We start from the raw sequence: 11,959 nt of genomic DNA, 5'->3' as shown, positions 1-11,959 counted from the left end.
TGCTCGTGCCCTGGCTCTCTCGGGCTCTCTTGCCCGTTGCAAGTTTGGAGCGGGAGCAAGCTCTGCTCTTCCCTTGGCTCCGTTTCCCCAGGGGTTCTTGCTTGTGCAAAACAGCCTGGGCTGGGAAGGGCTGCAGGCTTGCTGCACCGTCCGGAGCTGCCGCTTTGCAGCTCTCCCTGCCTGCAGCACAAGCGCAGGGCCGGCACCAGAGCGCTTTTCAGGCATCACCGGCCAAGAAGCACAGCGGCGCAGCAAGTTTTGGAAGGCAAGAAGTGTGCTTGTCATCGCTATGTGTCCTACTTTGGAAAATACCCCACGGTACCACACACCTCTTCTTCTTCTTCTTCTTCTTTTGTGTGTGGTGGGTCCTGGTCCTCATTCTTCACGTTCTCCCTCTTGAGGAACCAGGGGCTGCTTGGCCTGTGTTCCTGCTGCTCCTTTCTGCAGCTCTGTGGCTTGCCTTTGCCAGGCTGCAAGGGATGTTTTGTTAAGCTAAACTGAAGAACGCATCAGCCTGCTCCTGGCTACACATGCGCATTGTGTTCATGCTTGTGAGCATCGGCTCTGAAACAGAGTCAGAAAAATACAAATACAAATAAAATCCTGTTTGCACTTGTAACCTTTGCGTTATGTGTCCTTGAAAGCGGTTTTGGAGCTGAAAAACCCCTGGCATTTCAGGAAAATAACAGTCTTGTTGTTCTAGTCATTGTGGGAATAAAAATAGAATAGACTAGAATATTTACGCTATGTCACGCCTAGAGCTCTGCATGAGAAGCTCTGACCGAGGCCTGAGGGCTGCGCCCAGGAGAGCAGCTCTCTGCAGCGCAGGTCCCAGGCCCGTCCAGAGGACAGGGGCAGAGACGGGCACACCTGCAACATGGCTCAGGCAGGGCCTGAAGGCCCCAGGCTGAGCTGAGACACGTCCCCCGGGCCCTGGGCAGGAGGCGGCGTGGGTGGGGGTCGCAGGGGAGGCCGGTCCCAGCCACTGAGGCCTAGGAGCACCCCCAGGAGCCCGGCAGAAGTCGGCTTGCACTGCTCATGTGCTCTCCTTTAGACAGGGGTGGTTGGCCACTTTGGAGACAGCGTATTAGGCCAGATGGACCTTCGCTCTGAGGGAGTGCTGCTGTTCTCAGGCTCTTTTGTTTTAGCCTGGTTTCCCACGGGACACAGATCAGGCATTTCTAAAAATGAGTACAAAGAGAAAAAAAGAAATCCACGGGGAAATGAACAGGTATTGCTCACCTCAGAAAGGTTTGCAACCATTCAGCTGAGGAGCACGTCCTGCTTCAGAGCGAGGGCTTGATCTTTGAGGCTCGCTAGGGTCAGAGCTGTGGGGTTTTGCCCTCCTGTGGAAACCCAGCTCAAGTGGATGAACACAGGAGACTTTCAAAAACCGCACTTCACACTCGCTCTTTGCAAATTTGGGCGGATGGTCCAATTCTCTCGAGACGATCCGCAGCTCTCACCCCCATCAGCAGGTACGTGCCTCCTTCCCACAACGTGAGAGAGGCAATGCCTAGGCTGGGACATGCTTATGGGTGTTCAATGCCTTCTGCTAGTGCAGGGCTGGGAAGAAATGTCCTCAGAGATTTCCTCAGCATGTGCTGGTAGGGACAGGAGGAGGTAGGAAGAAGAATAGAACAGCATAGTTCAGCTGGAAGGGACCTACAATGACCATCTAGTCCAACTGCCTGACCGCTTCAGGGCTGACCAAAAGTTAAAGCATGGTATTAAGGTCATTGTCCAAATGCCTCTTAAACGCTGACAGGCATGGGGCATTGACCGCCTCTCCAGGAAGCCTCTTCCAGGGTTTGACCACCCTCTCAGTAAAGAAGTGTTTCCTCCTGTCAAGTCTGAATCTCCCCTGACACAGATTTGAACCATTAATTAAATACCTCTACTGTGAGTCACTTGACATTTGTCCTTTCCTTTAGATATCATCCCATTATCTAGAGCTATGAAACAGGTAGTGACTTGGTGGTGTCACGGGGGTGTACAGGCAGCTGTCTGTATTCTGTTACTTGATGTTCAGTGTTTGAAGTCAATGCCTGAAGTTATGAGCTTGGTTCAGTAAAGCGTGTGCTTCTTCCTCTAGGCTTGACCCGGTGTCCCTGAGGAGAACGGATTGTTTCTGCTGATTCTCAAAGGACTTGAAATCAGGGCTGTGCACAAGGGGGCTAGTTTTGGAATGATATGACTTGGTGTGTAACCACGTCGTAATTGGTGACTCTGTATGTGTGTGTGTGTGTATATACCACATCTGATACCATGTCTGGTCACTATGCTATTGTTTATATTATGTATTTTCTAATGGAAGTCATGGTAGCCCACGTGGGCAGAATCCTGTTCTAAAAATCCCATGGTTTATTATTTCCATCTATCTGTCTTAGATTTATTGCACAGAAATATACGACTTAGACTAAGCTTTCCAGATGTATAGTTACCCTTAGGAGAAAAATGTGAGTGGGTTTGCTACAACGGGCAATCTGTTAGAGCTACCAGAAGTAAGAAATCTCAGCTAAATGTAGAAAATCAGCCCAGACATTTCCAAGTTTTTTTTTTAAAAAAAAAAGGTCATATTCCAGAAGCCAAAAGTTAAGGTAGCTCCATCATCTTGCAGTGGAGAAGTTTTATATATCTATTTAGTTCCTCTTCCATCATTTCCTGATTCACAGCTTTTCTGGTAGTCATTTTCAGGCTCTTAGCAAGCAATTATGAGTCCATCCCATGCTGTTGGTGAGTGAGTGTGCCAGAGGCATATGTATGTGTGTATGGCCAGGGAGGCAAAGGGGCTGTGCTCTTTGTACTCTGAAGACTGGCATGGCAGAGGTTGGGAATGAGAGCCTGGAGCTTGTGTGACCAGAGCCATTTGTTCTGGAATGAGCTGGGGGATATTCAGTCTACAGAACATATGTTAACAGTTTGATCGTGTCTTGGTTTTGAGGTTAGGAATATGTTTAACATGGGCCTTGGTGCAAGGAAGGTGGTTTTGGTCCAGGCAGTTGCTGGTGTTTGCTCCGATTTTCCTTCATCTTCAAAACGCAGCATTAGGGCCCCTCCAGTCTTTAGGTGCCAATAGGGCCATAGTTTCCAAGTTTAGTGTTTGTATCGCTGCCTCTAAATAAAATTTGGCTGATGCTCAGTAGAGTATTGAATAGTTTTGCTTCTTTTCACACAGACATTTTGCACCTATTTCTCAGTTACAATTCCCCTGAGTACACCTTGCCCTTCTGAAAGCATTTCTGTGGCTCTCGATGAGACGCAGAAGCTCTGAAATCTGTGCGTGGAATCAGAGTCCCTTCGGAGTGAGGCAGCAACTATCTTCCGTTGTCTGAGGGAACAAAGTGTTTTCCACTGCAGAAGCAGCTTTCCCATCACAGATGCAAATAACCTACAGTGTAAGGATCCTTTCATAAGGAAAATGAATCATCAGTTGTGTACGGTGTTCCTCTCCCAGTTAATGAAGAAGGACAATGTTTGGTGTACAGTGTTGTTGCCAGGCAAACAGCAGCATCAAAAATCCATTAGGAGTTATTTCAGGAAATGCCGGGTGGCGTATGCCTCTTGGTTATTACTTGTAAGTGAAGATTGCTGTTTCCTGCTTTCCAGAAGTATTTTGAAACATAGCTCTTGTTTCGACTGTGTTTTGTGATCTTCAGGTTATATCCAGGAGACGCATATTGTGTCTTGTCCGTCTGTATTGTAATTGATTTATTACTTAATTTTAGTAACTAATTAGAATCTTAAGTCCAGAGAGACAGTCAAGTCATCCAATTTTTTTTTATTGTTTCGAATGTGTTTTGTGATCTTCAGGTTATATCCAAGAGACGCTTATTGTGTCTTGTCCATCTGTATTGTAATTGATTTATTACTTAATTGTAGTAACTAATTAGAATCTTAAGTCCAGAGGGACAGTCAAGTCATCCAATATTTTTTTATCAGCAAAAGGTTGCTGCATATTCTTGTAACTTTGTGACCCTACCAATTTGTTTTATAGGCTGTGTTTATGTCGCTTGTACTGTTGATATTTACAGCAGGAGCATTTCAAATCATATTAAGTTGCTGGCGTTTCCTGCATGGTACTGGGATTCAACACTCCAGAAAACTCTTTGGGTTGCTGACTCTGGAGGGGCCTGAATAATCTCACATTACTGAGTGCACTGGCTGCACGGTTCCTGTGCCTGTAATTTATGTACTGCTGGATAAAAACTCTCAGAAGCAGAATTTGCCTCGTTACGAGGCATTGTTTGTACGGTCTGAGACTTTTCTGATCTCCTTAGTGGACTCAAAATCCCCCAAGAATAGGTTTTCTTATGAGGAAACTTGGCTTCTAAATGGGTCAGAAAGCCACCAGGAAAGTCTTCCTTTGGTACTGTTGTGCTTCAGATCCCTATGTGGGATTGATCTTGTGTAGGATTTTTGTTAATGACTGTAACACAGAAAAAAGGAAAGTGCTGATAATTGCTGCTGACGACACAAAGTGTTACCAGTAGAGGGGAGGGTCTAAATATCTCACAGTAAGATCAGGTGATGTAGAGGATGGGGCTAACAACAAGGGCTGAAATTAAGTGGTACGGAGTAAAAGATCATGCAGATGAGGTCTTAATAACAAAAACTTCTGCCTTGATCTGAGAGTCTGTTAATTATATGAGGGGGATGTCACAGCACACAACTAATGTGTGACCAGACAAGGATAAGGACTCTTAATGTTTGCATACGTTACCTGTGAGAAAATCAATTGACACTGAAGAGGTTCAATAAAGACGGGAAGCGGATATGAAGATACTTATTCTGTAAGGCAAAACTAGGTGATCATGGTGTGTTTAGTCCACAAAATGATGGTGGAAGGGGGAAATTCAGTCTTTCTGTGCCCAAGTCAGAGGAGGAATAAGCACCAGAAAAAAGAAATACTGCAGCTTAAAGAGATTGCTGGTGCAAGAAGAAATTGATATAAATTTACACAAATTAAATGATAGGTCATCACCGACACTGCAGTCAGGTTCTGGCAAAGTCTCATAATATGAGATGGGTAAGCATAAAAAACAAGCTACTTTTAAGATCGAGCTTGATAAGTTTATAAAACGTCTAATGGCATTATAGTCTTTGAGAGCAAAAACCACTGGAGTTTCCAGAGATGGTCTTACTTCGATTTCCTGTAAAAAGTAGACAGACACAGTTGTCTCAGCAGTCGCAGTACTGTCTTTTATTCTCCTGAGTTTTAAAGGAGAAGATTACCAGGAGGTGATATGTTAGGACAATCCAAAGATTTTTTTTTACAGGAATGCTGTTCAAAATATGTGTCATTGAAGGGGAAAAGAAAGAAAAGAAAAAGAAAAATCCTAGAGAAGAGTTTATTCAGATTGTATGTTCAATGTAAATTTATCTACGTATCTGTGTTCTCACCTTATCTAACGTACTTTTCCTAACACTGACAAATTCACTAGCAGCATGAAATATATCATCTGCCCTTTGGCTGACTAAAAACCAAGAAGTTTCCTTGAAACAATGTGTTTACTGGTGGGTGAAAAATACCTGACTCTCTTTTTTCAGCCTCTCAGCTGCTTAATGGCAAAATATAGATGATGTGCTATTGTCTGTCAGTCTTGATGAGTCAATACTACGAAGTGGTATGTTTTCCTTTGAATTGTACTAAAAGTTTGATAAAGGATCTTTGAAAGCTAAATTGGCTGAGGGGGCGTACTGGTGAAATCGATACCTTCTGTAGAAAAAGGTGGCAAGCCGTAGGAAATAGTTTAACAGGGCAGACATGAAAAAATGAAGCCTGCTCGTGAAGTGGGCATGCAGTGAACTCGCCTATGAGTGATCCATGTTAATCAAAGAACTGGTCATGCCTATGAAGATACTTTTACAATTGCAGTGAGAGCCTCTTGAGATTTCTAGGCAGTTATGATACAACATAATCCTTTTGAAATGGAAAAAATTTGGCTAGGCCTGGGATTTTGTGGTCTACTTGGACAAGAGAGCACAGACAGCACGTGAATGCTTTGCTCTAATGGGGTAATTACAGGACGATGTCTCCTGCCTGTCACGGCTGTCTTTCTGAAGGAACAGAAGTTACTTACAAGCTACCTGTATGTTGCTATACCCTTCACCAAGATTTATTTTCTTCCAGGTTAGAATGGAAAATAACTTCAAATGTGCATGGTTTAGTATTAAAAAAAAAAAAAAATTAAGAATGATGGGATGGAAACTGAAGAAGGTCCCACCCACTTAGGAGAATGAAGTAAATATCTGCAGTTTTCATGCTGATAGTCTCATCTGATCGGAGATTAAAATTAGCCTAGACTTCAGCGTGCAGGGGTAGAGCGTGGCTTGAGAATAAGCATATCTGAAGAGACAGCAGTACAGGAAATCTTTGGAAATACCAGAAATCATCTTTGGTGTGGGTTGTGACTAGCTCGCTCAGAGATTCAGCTTCTTTCTCCAGCTTCATTAATTCATGCCTGCTTTCTCCCAAAAGCTTATTACTATTAATAAACTTGAATAAGCACAGGGTGGAGAAGATTTCAGGCCATCTGGAGAAAAAGTCTTTTCTCATTTACGTGTATCACATACGTAGGTCTGTTAGTTCTTTGTGTATCCAAAGACTCCTGTAAGACAACTGTAGGATATTTACACAGCATTTCCACAGTAAAAACTGCATCAAGTAAATCTTCTAAGATTTTCACACAGAGCAAATGCAGAAATGCTCTTTGCCTCTGAACCCTTCCCCTTTTGATTGCAGGGCTAAACAAACCTGAAATCTCACCTACGCACACACCTCGTTGATCCCAGACACTTCCCAGGCAGCAGTTAGCTCACTTGTACCAGGAATCTTCCTGATAATGCAGGTTCAGCGTCCCCAGTGCTTTCTGTCCTGCTCATTGCTCTGCTGTTCTACCTGCACCTTTGCTCCGCGTGGCTGTATGCCAGATGGAAGGGCATCGCTCTGTGTATGACACCATCTGATGTTTGGAAAGCACTGACAACCGAAAACAAACCTATGCAGCCTGGAATTGGAAAATGCTTATTTTTGAGGGGGCTAACGACACCTGTTGTGTTGGATGCTGTGAGTCTGGGAGCTGAGCTGCCCAAACACAGATGCTGCGTGGAGTGCTCTGAAACTCTTGTTGCAACATCCAGCTGGAGGGTGGCACAAAGGCGAGACCTTGTGTGCACCTGAAGTGACCAGGGAGTGCCATCTGCCACCAGAGTGGGGGAAATACTCTAAAGCAGATAATAGTGCAGTTAAAAGGCCCTCAGCAGGGTCTTTCCTCATTGACCTAGTAGTTCACTTGATGTTCCAACTTAGACATCAGTGCATGTTATGAATTTGCTTGGGCTCTGCTGCAATACGGAGAGATACCTAGGACCCCAGAAGGGACCAGTCCGGCAGGCGATCTCTCAGCCTACCCCATGCAAGGCATCATTACTGAGTTAAAGACAAAGCCTGGCTGCTTCACCTTTACATATTGGCTCTAGCAGTGTTTTCTGGCACGGTTTTTGATCTCACCAAGTCCAAGTCTTTTGATCCCAGCCCCATGGAGGATGCTGCTGCCTCTCCTTCACCATGCCATCACATCAAGCAGAGCCAGCTTTGACTCTGAAACTATGAACTGCTCTGAACCTGCCTAACTGCACAGTCACTCCGGAGTCTCTGCACGCGATGTCCCGGGAGGGCTTATTTGGTTGGGGTTTGCGCTGCAGGTACCTGTGATGGACTCAAGCCAAGGAAGGGTGTCTTGTAGGACCTGGGAGACCTCAGGGCCCCCGCTCCGCTAGCCTGGCGAGTTCCCCAGGCTGATAGAGAGGCACCAGTGTTTTAAGGGCACCATCTACTGGCTAACGGGAGCAAAATGAGGCAGTGATTTGTTAAAGAGTCCCTCTGTTCACTACGAGGAGTGCTGGAGCCACCTTAATCAACAGGTAAAGATTGGAGGGCACGTAGGGAAAGCTGGAGTGACACTGGATGTGGGTCTTAAATAAAGCTAAGCTTAAACTGACATCCTTAAGACTTGTCAGAAGAATTAAATTTCATCAAAAGACTTTTCTGGCTCCAAAATGTCCATTATAGTTTAGCTGACATTGTCTTGCTAGGAACCTGTGAGTCTCAGTTCTGGTCATATTTTGCATCCTTTTGTGGGATTTCTTAGCTTGGTTGGTCTTGTCTCTAGAAAACAGCATTTTTAAAGAAAGCAAAGAATTGGCAAGGTTTCTGTGTGCACTTATAATATACTTTCCTCCCTATGTGCCCATCAATGCTGTTCCTCGTGATTGTTCTAGCTAAAAAAAATAAAGTGTCATGGATGGTAATTCCTCTCCTTGATAACTCTCCTTTTTTTTCAGCTGTAGTTTAATATTGTAAGAACCCCAAAGAGTCGTTTATGCTCTTGACTAACTGCATACTGGCTGGGTCACAGAAATCTTGAGAGCTATGCCAGTATGAATCTGAGGCAGAAAAAAGCAGAATTTTTATGGTGGTGTTTTTATCCTAGGTGATATGTATATGCAGTTCCAAATGTCAGAGGATTCCTTTGCACGGATTCTTAAATTTCATTTAATTTGCAATTAAATGATCCTCTAGGCTTCCAGAATTGCTAGTGCATTTCCTTATATAGGTGGAATAATCTTACTTTTTTCTTACCATACTCATTAATGCAAATGGAAAAAATGACATTTTATTTAAGACTTGGAAAAAGTCCAATACAAAATAGACTTTGTAAGGATGACTGCGATCATATATATTGCAGTGTACTATTAATGGCTAGTGCTTGAATGTTGGGCAATTACACAACTCAATTATTATGTGGGACAAGACAATGTTTGCAGGTGCCTGTGGTGTGCCCTTTTGACTCTGAAAGCCAAACTGAACCAGACAGACAAATGAACATGCAAAATTATATATTGGTGGCATTAAAAAAGTATTATATATCTATGCGTATATATCCAACTGCTGTTACTGTGAACAGTTTTCTCCCCCTTATACACATGAGAATTGCTATTATCATTAATCTTAATGTAACATTTAAATTTGAATGCTTTTCTCTATTTTCTCCTTTCAGTTGCAAACGAGACAGGTGACAAAAATGCACGACCACTTTCACGATTTGCCCGTAAGTAGCCTTTTTTATTTTAACTGTTTGATTTCTATATCTACTGTAGAAATACACACATTTAATAAGTCTTTTAATCTCATATTATGTCTGCCCTGTTATTACAGTTCATTTACAGTACTAAACTGAGGAACATAGTACTTAGTTGGAAAAGTCACTTAGAGAAATTCAGTCTTGTTGAACAGAGTTGATGCAAATTTAAAAGAATGGAAGGCTTTGTGGCCTTACTATTGTTTCAAGCACAAAAGGTTATAACAATGTAAGTGTCACAAAGCCAGCTGAAGTTGACTACAGTGGCTACAAAGAGATTTGGGTCAAGCCTTAGAAACAGCGTACAAAAAATGTAATTAAACCTTACTGATAGCTCCTCCATCACCTTTTGCTTCTCACAGCAAGGTTAGGAACTAAAGGTATGGCTTGGGATTTGAAATAAGTGACCCAAGTTTGAACAAAACAAAGGGATGCATCTGGTAATGTAGCACCAACTGACCATGACTTTGAGCATATGAATTATGAATTATGAATTATTTCACTACAAGAAGGACATTGAGGTGCTGGAGCGTGTCCAGAGAAGGGCAACGAACCTGGGTGAAGGGTCTGGAGAACAAATCTTATGAGGGTTGGCTGAGGGAACTGGGGTTGTTTAGTCTGGAGAAGAGGAGGCTGAGAGGAGACCTCATCGTGCTCTACAACTACCTGAAAGGAGGTTGTAGTGAGGTGGGTGTAGTCTCTTCTCCCAAGTAACTGGTGATAGGACAAGAGAAAATGGCCTCAAGTTGCGCCAAGGGAGGTTTAACTAGACACTAGGAAAAATTTCTTTACTGAAAGAGTGGTCAGGCCTTGGAACAGGCTGCCCAGGGAAGTGGTTGAGTCACCATCCCTGGAAGTATTTAAAAGACGTGTAGATGAGGTGCTTAGGGACATGGTTTAGTGGGTATGGTGGTGTTGGGTTGATGGTTGGACTCGATGATCTTAGAGGCCTTTTCCAATCTTAATGATTCTATGATTCTATTAAAAAAACACATGACAAAACACGTAGGAATGAGGAGGAAGATAGGAAATCCTGTTCGTAATGCATGCAGTTTCATGGTCCCTTAGCAGGGAAAAATCCCCTTCTCATGAAGATGGCATTTGCCATCTTCATGGGTGGTGCAGATCAAAACATCAAAAGAATTTACATCTATGGTGCAGTATTTCACAGAGTCACAGGATGGCACTCTGAGCATGCCATACCTCACATAGGTAGCTAAGGTGCATGATGTAGAAGGAACTGCTGTGGCTATGAAATCTGTTGCATGTAGTGACTTACAAGGTGATGGAGCAGATTGAACAGGACTGAGAGAAAATTGTACTGGCATTCCTTATTCCTGATTTAGAGTTTATTTATTTTCCTTCACATTGTAGATAGTAAAGCTTAAAAAGGGGCTATATTGCAGTCCTGACTGGTCAACCCTGAAAATGCATATGGCAAAGGAAATCACAGAGGAGAGAAATGTGAATGTAAATGCAAACATTTTCAAGTTCTTTATCACTCTGCTTTTTGTCCATTATGGTTCCTGAATACTAGAGTTAGAAGATGCAGCCCAAGTACTGTTTTTTCCTGGATATTTGGGTTACGAGGACTTCATGCTGCAATATTGCCTTACAAGTAGGTCAAGCATAATGTCATGACATTTGGAACTGAGCTGGCATTTCAGTTCTGATTCTGACATTCATAAGAACTTGATTTTTGGTGACTGTGTGTAGGGTGCAGGCCTGAGACCCAGGAACAATCAGGTTCTGTTCCTGCTTTAATCTTGGCTGTCAACCAGGCAGCCAAGCCTTATTTGCAGAGTTAGGGGTGGCTGCCATTACATGGAAGAGAACAGACCGGCGGGTGGCTATCAGCTGAATGAAAGCACAGTATACTCCCTTATAAGGCCTCATCGTATGACCCAGTGCTGCATGGGATTAAGTGTGGAGGTGAGATCAAGGCTGCAGGCTATTCGACAGTAACAGAAATGCAATGCAGAGAGGAACACTTAGATAAACCTGGCTGGGAAATAGTCACAGAGGCATAATATAGGGATGAAGGAAGATAATTCAAAGTGTAAACCAGACCTTCACTGTTAGTAGTTAAATTTAATGATCTGGAAGTCAGGTTGAGGATTTCATGATCCAGCTAGCTTCTCATAGGTATCGTTAATGATGACTGTGTGGCCATGAGCAGTATAAGGTCACAACTCTGTGGGAATGGGAAGGAAAATTAGAATGGGAACTGTGTTATGGAAAGGAGGGGAATGTCTGTGGCATGTGCTGTGCTGTGCTAAATGAGTGAGTTAAATGGATGATGCCCAAATTTATGCTGAGAGTACTATAACCTACTCTACCATACCATGTTTCATTGAACAAACAGTGGAGTGCAGATCAAACATTCAAAAACATCCTGACTGAATGGCAGAAAAAGCTGCAGGATTTGAGGGCAGGATTCAAGCAATAACTGAAGACGTAGAGGATTATCGTCGTTATCCTTGTGTCTGAGTCATAAACCAGAGACTGGGTATCTTCCTGGATCATGCCTTTCACATTCACTCAAATGATTAATTCAAAGGCAATTACTAACTTCACAACAGAGAACAGGATTTCTATTGCTCTGTAACAGCTGCCCATTTGAGGTCAAGAGTAAAACCTTCAGAGGTTTCAGTGAGATCACAGTTGGGCTGTCATTGAACATTTAACAAACCATACTCATTTTGACTGACCTTATTTACCTGATCTAACTTTCTGTGCACGCAACCAAACAGAAGATAACCTACAGAAACCCATATGAGCCTTGTCCATCCTGACTGTTGTCCGCAGCTCTCTGG

At 43.3% G+C, this 11,959-nt stretch overlaps 1 protein-coding gene across 1 annotated transcript in view; it reads left to right on the top strand.

Moving 5' to 3' along the window:
* The first annotated feature begins 9,068 nt into the window (after positions 1-9,068).
* Positions 9,069-11,959, top strand: part of PDE1C (phosphodiesterase 1C) — a 268,202-nt gene continuing 265,311 nt past the window's right edge. The window contains exon 1 of the mRNA XM_075143038.1: positions 9,069-9,113. The gene's annotated coding sequence lies outside the window, so the exon portion shown is untranslated. The remainder of the gene's footprint in view (positions 9,114-11,959) is intronic.

Source organism: Calonectris borealis, chromosome 2, assembly GCF_964195595.1.
Source record: "Calonectris borealis chromosome 2, bCalBor7.hap1.2, whole genome shotgun sequence".
NCBI classification, from domain to species: domain Eukaryota; kingdom Metazoa; phylum Chordata; class Aves; order Procellariiformes; family Procellariidae; genus Calonectris; species Calonectris borealis.
Note: the sequence above shows the minus strand (reverse complement) of the source record. Positions and strands in the feature narration are given on the sequence as shown.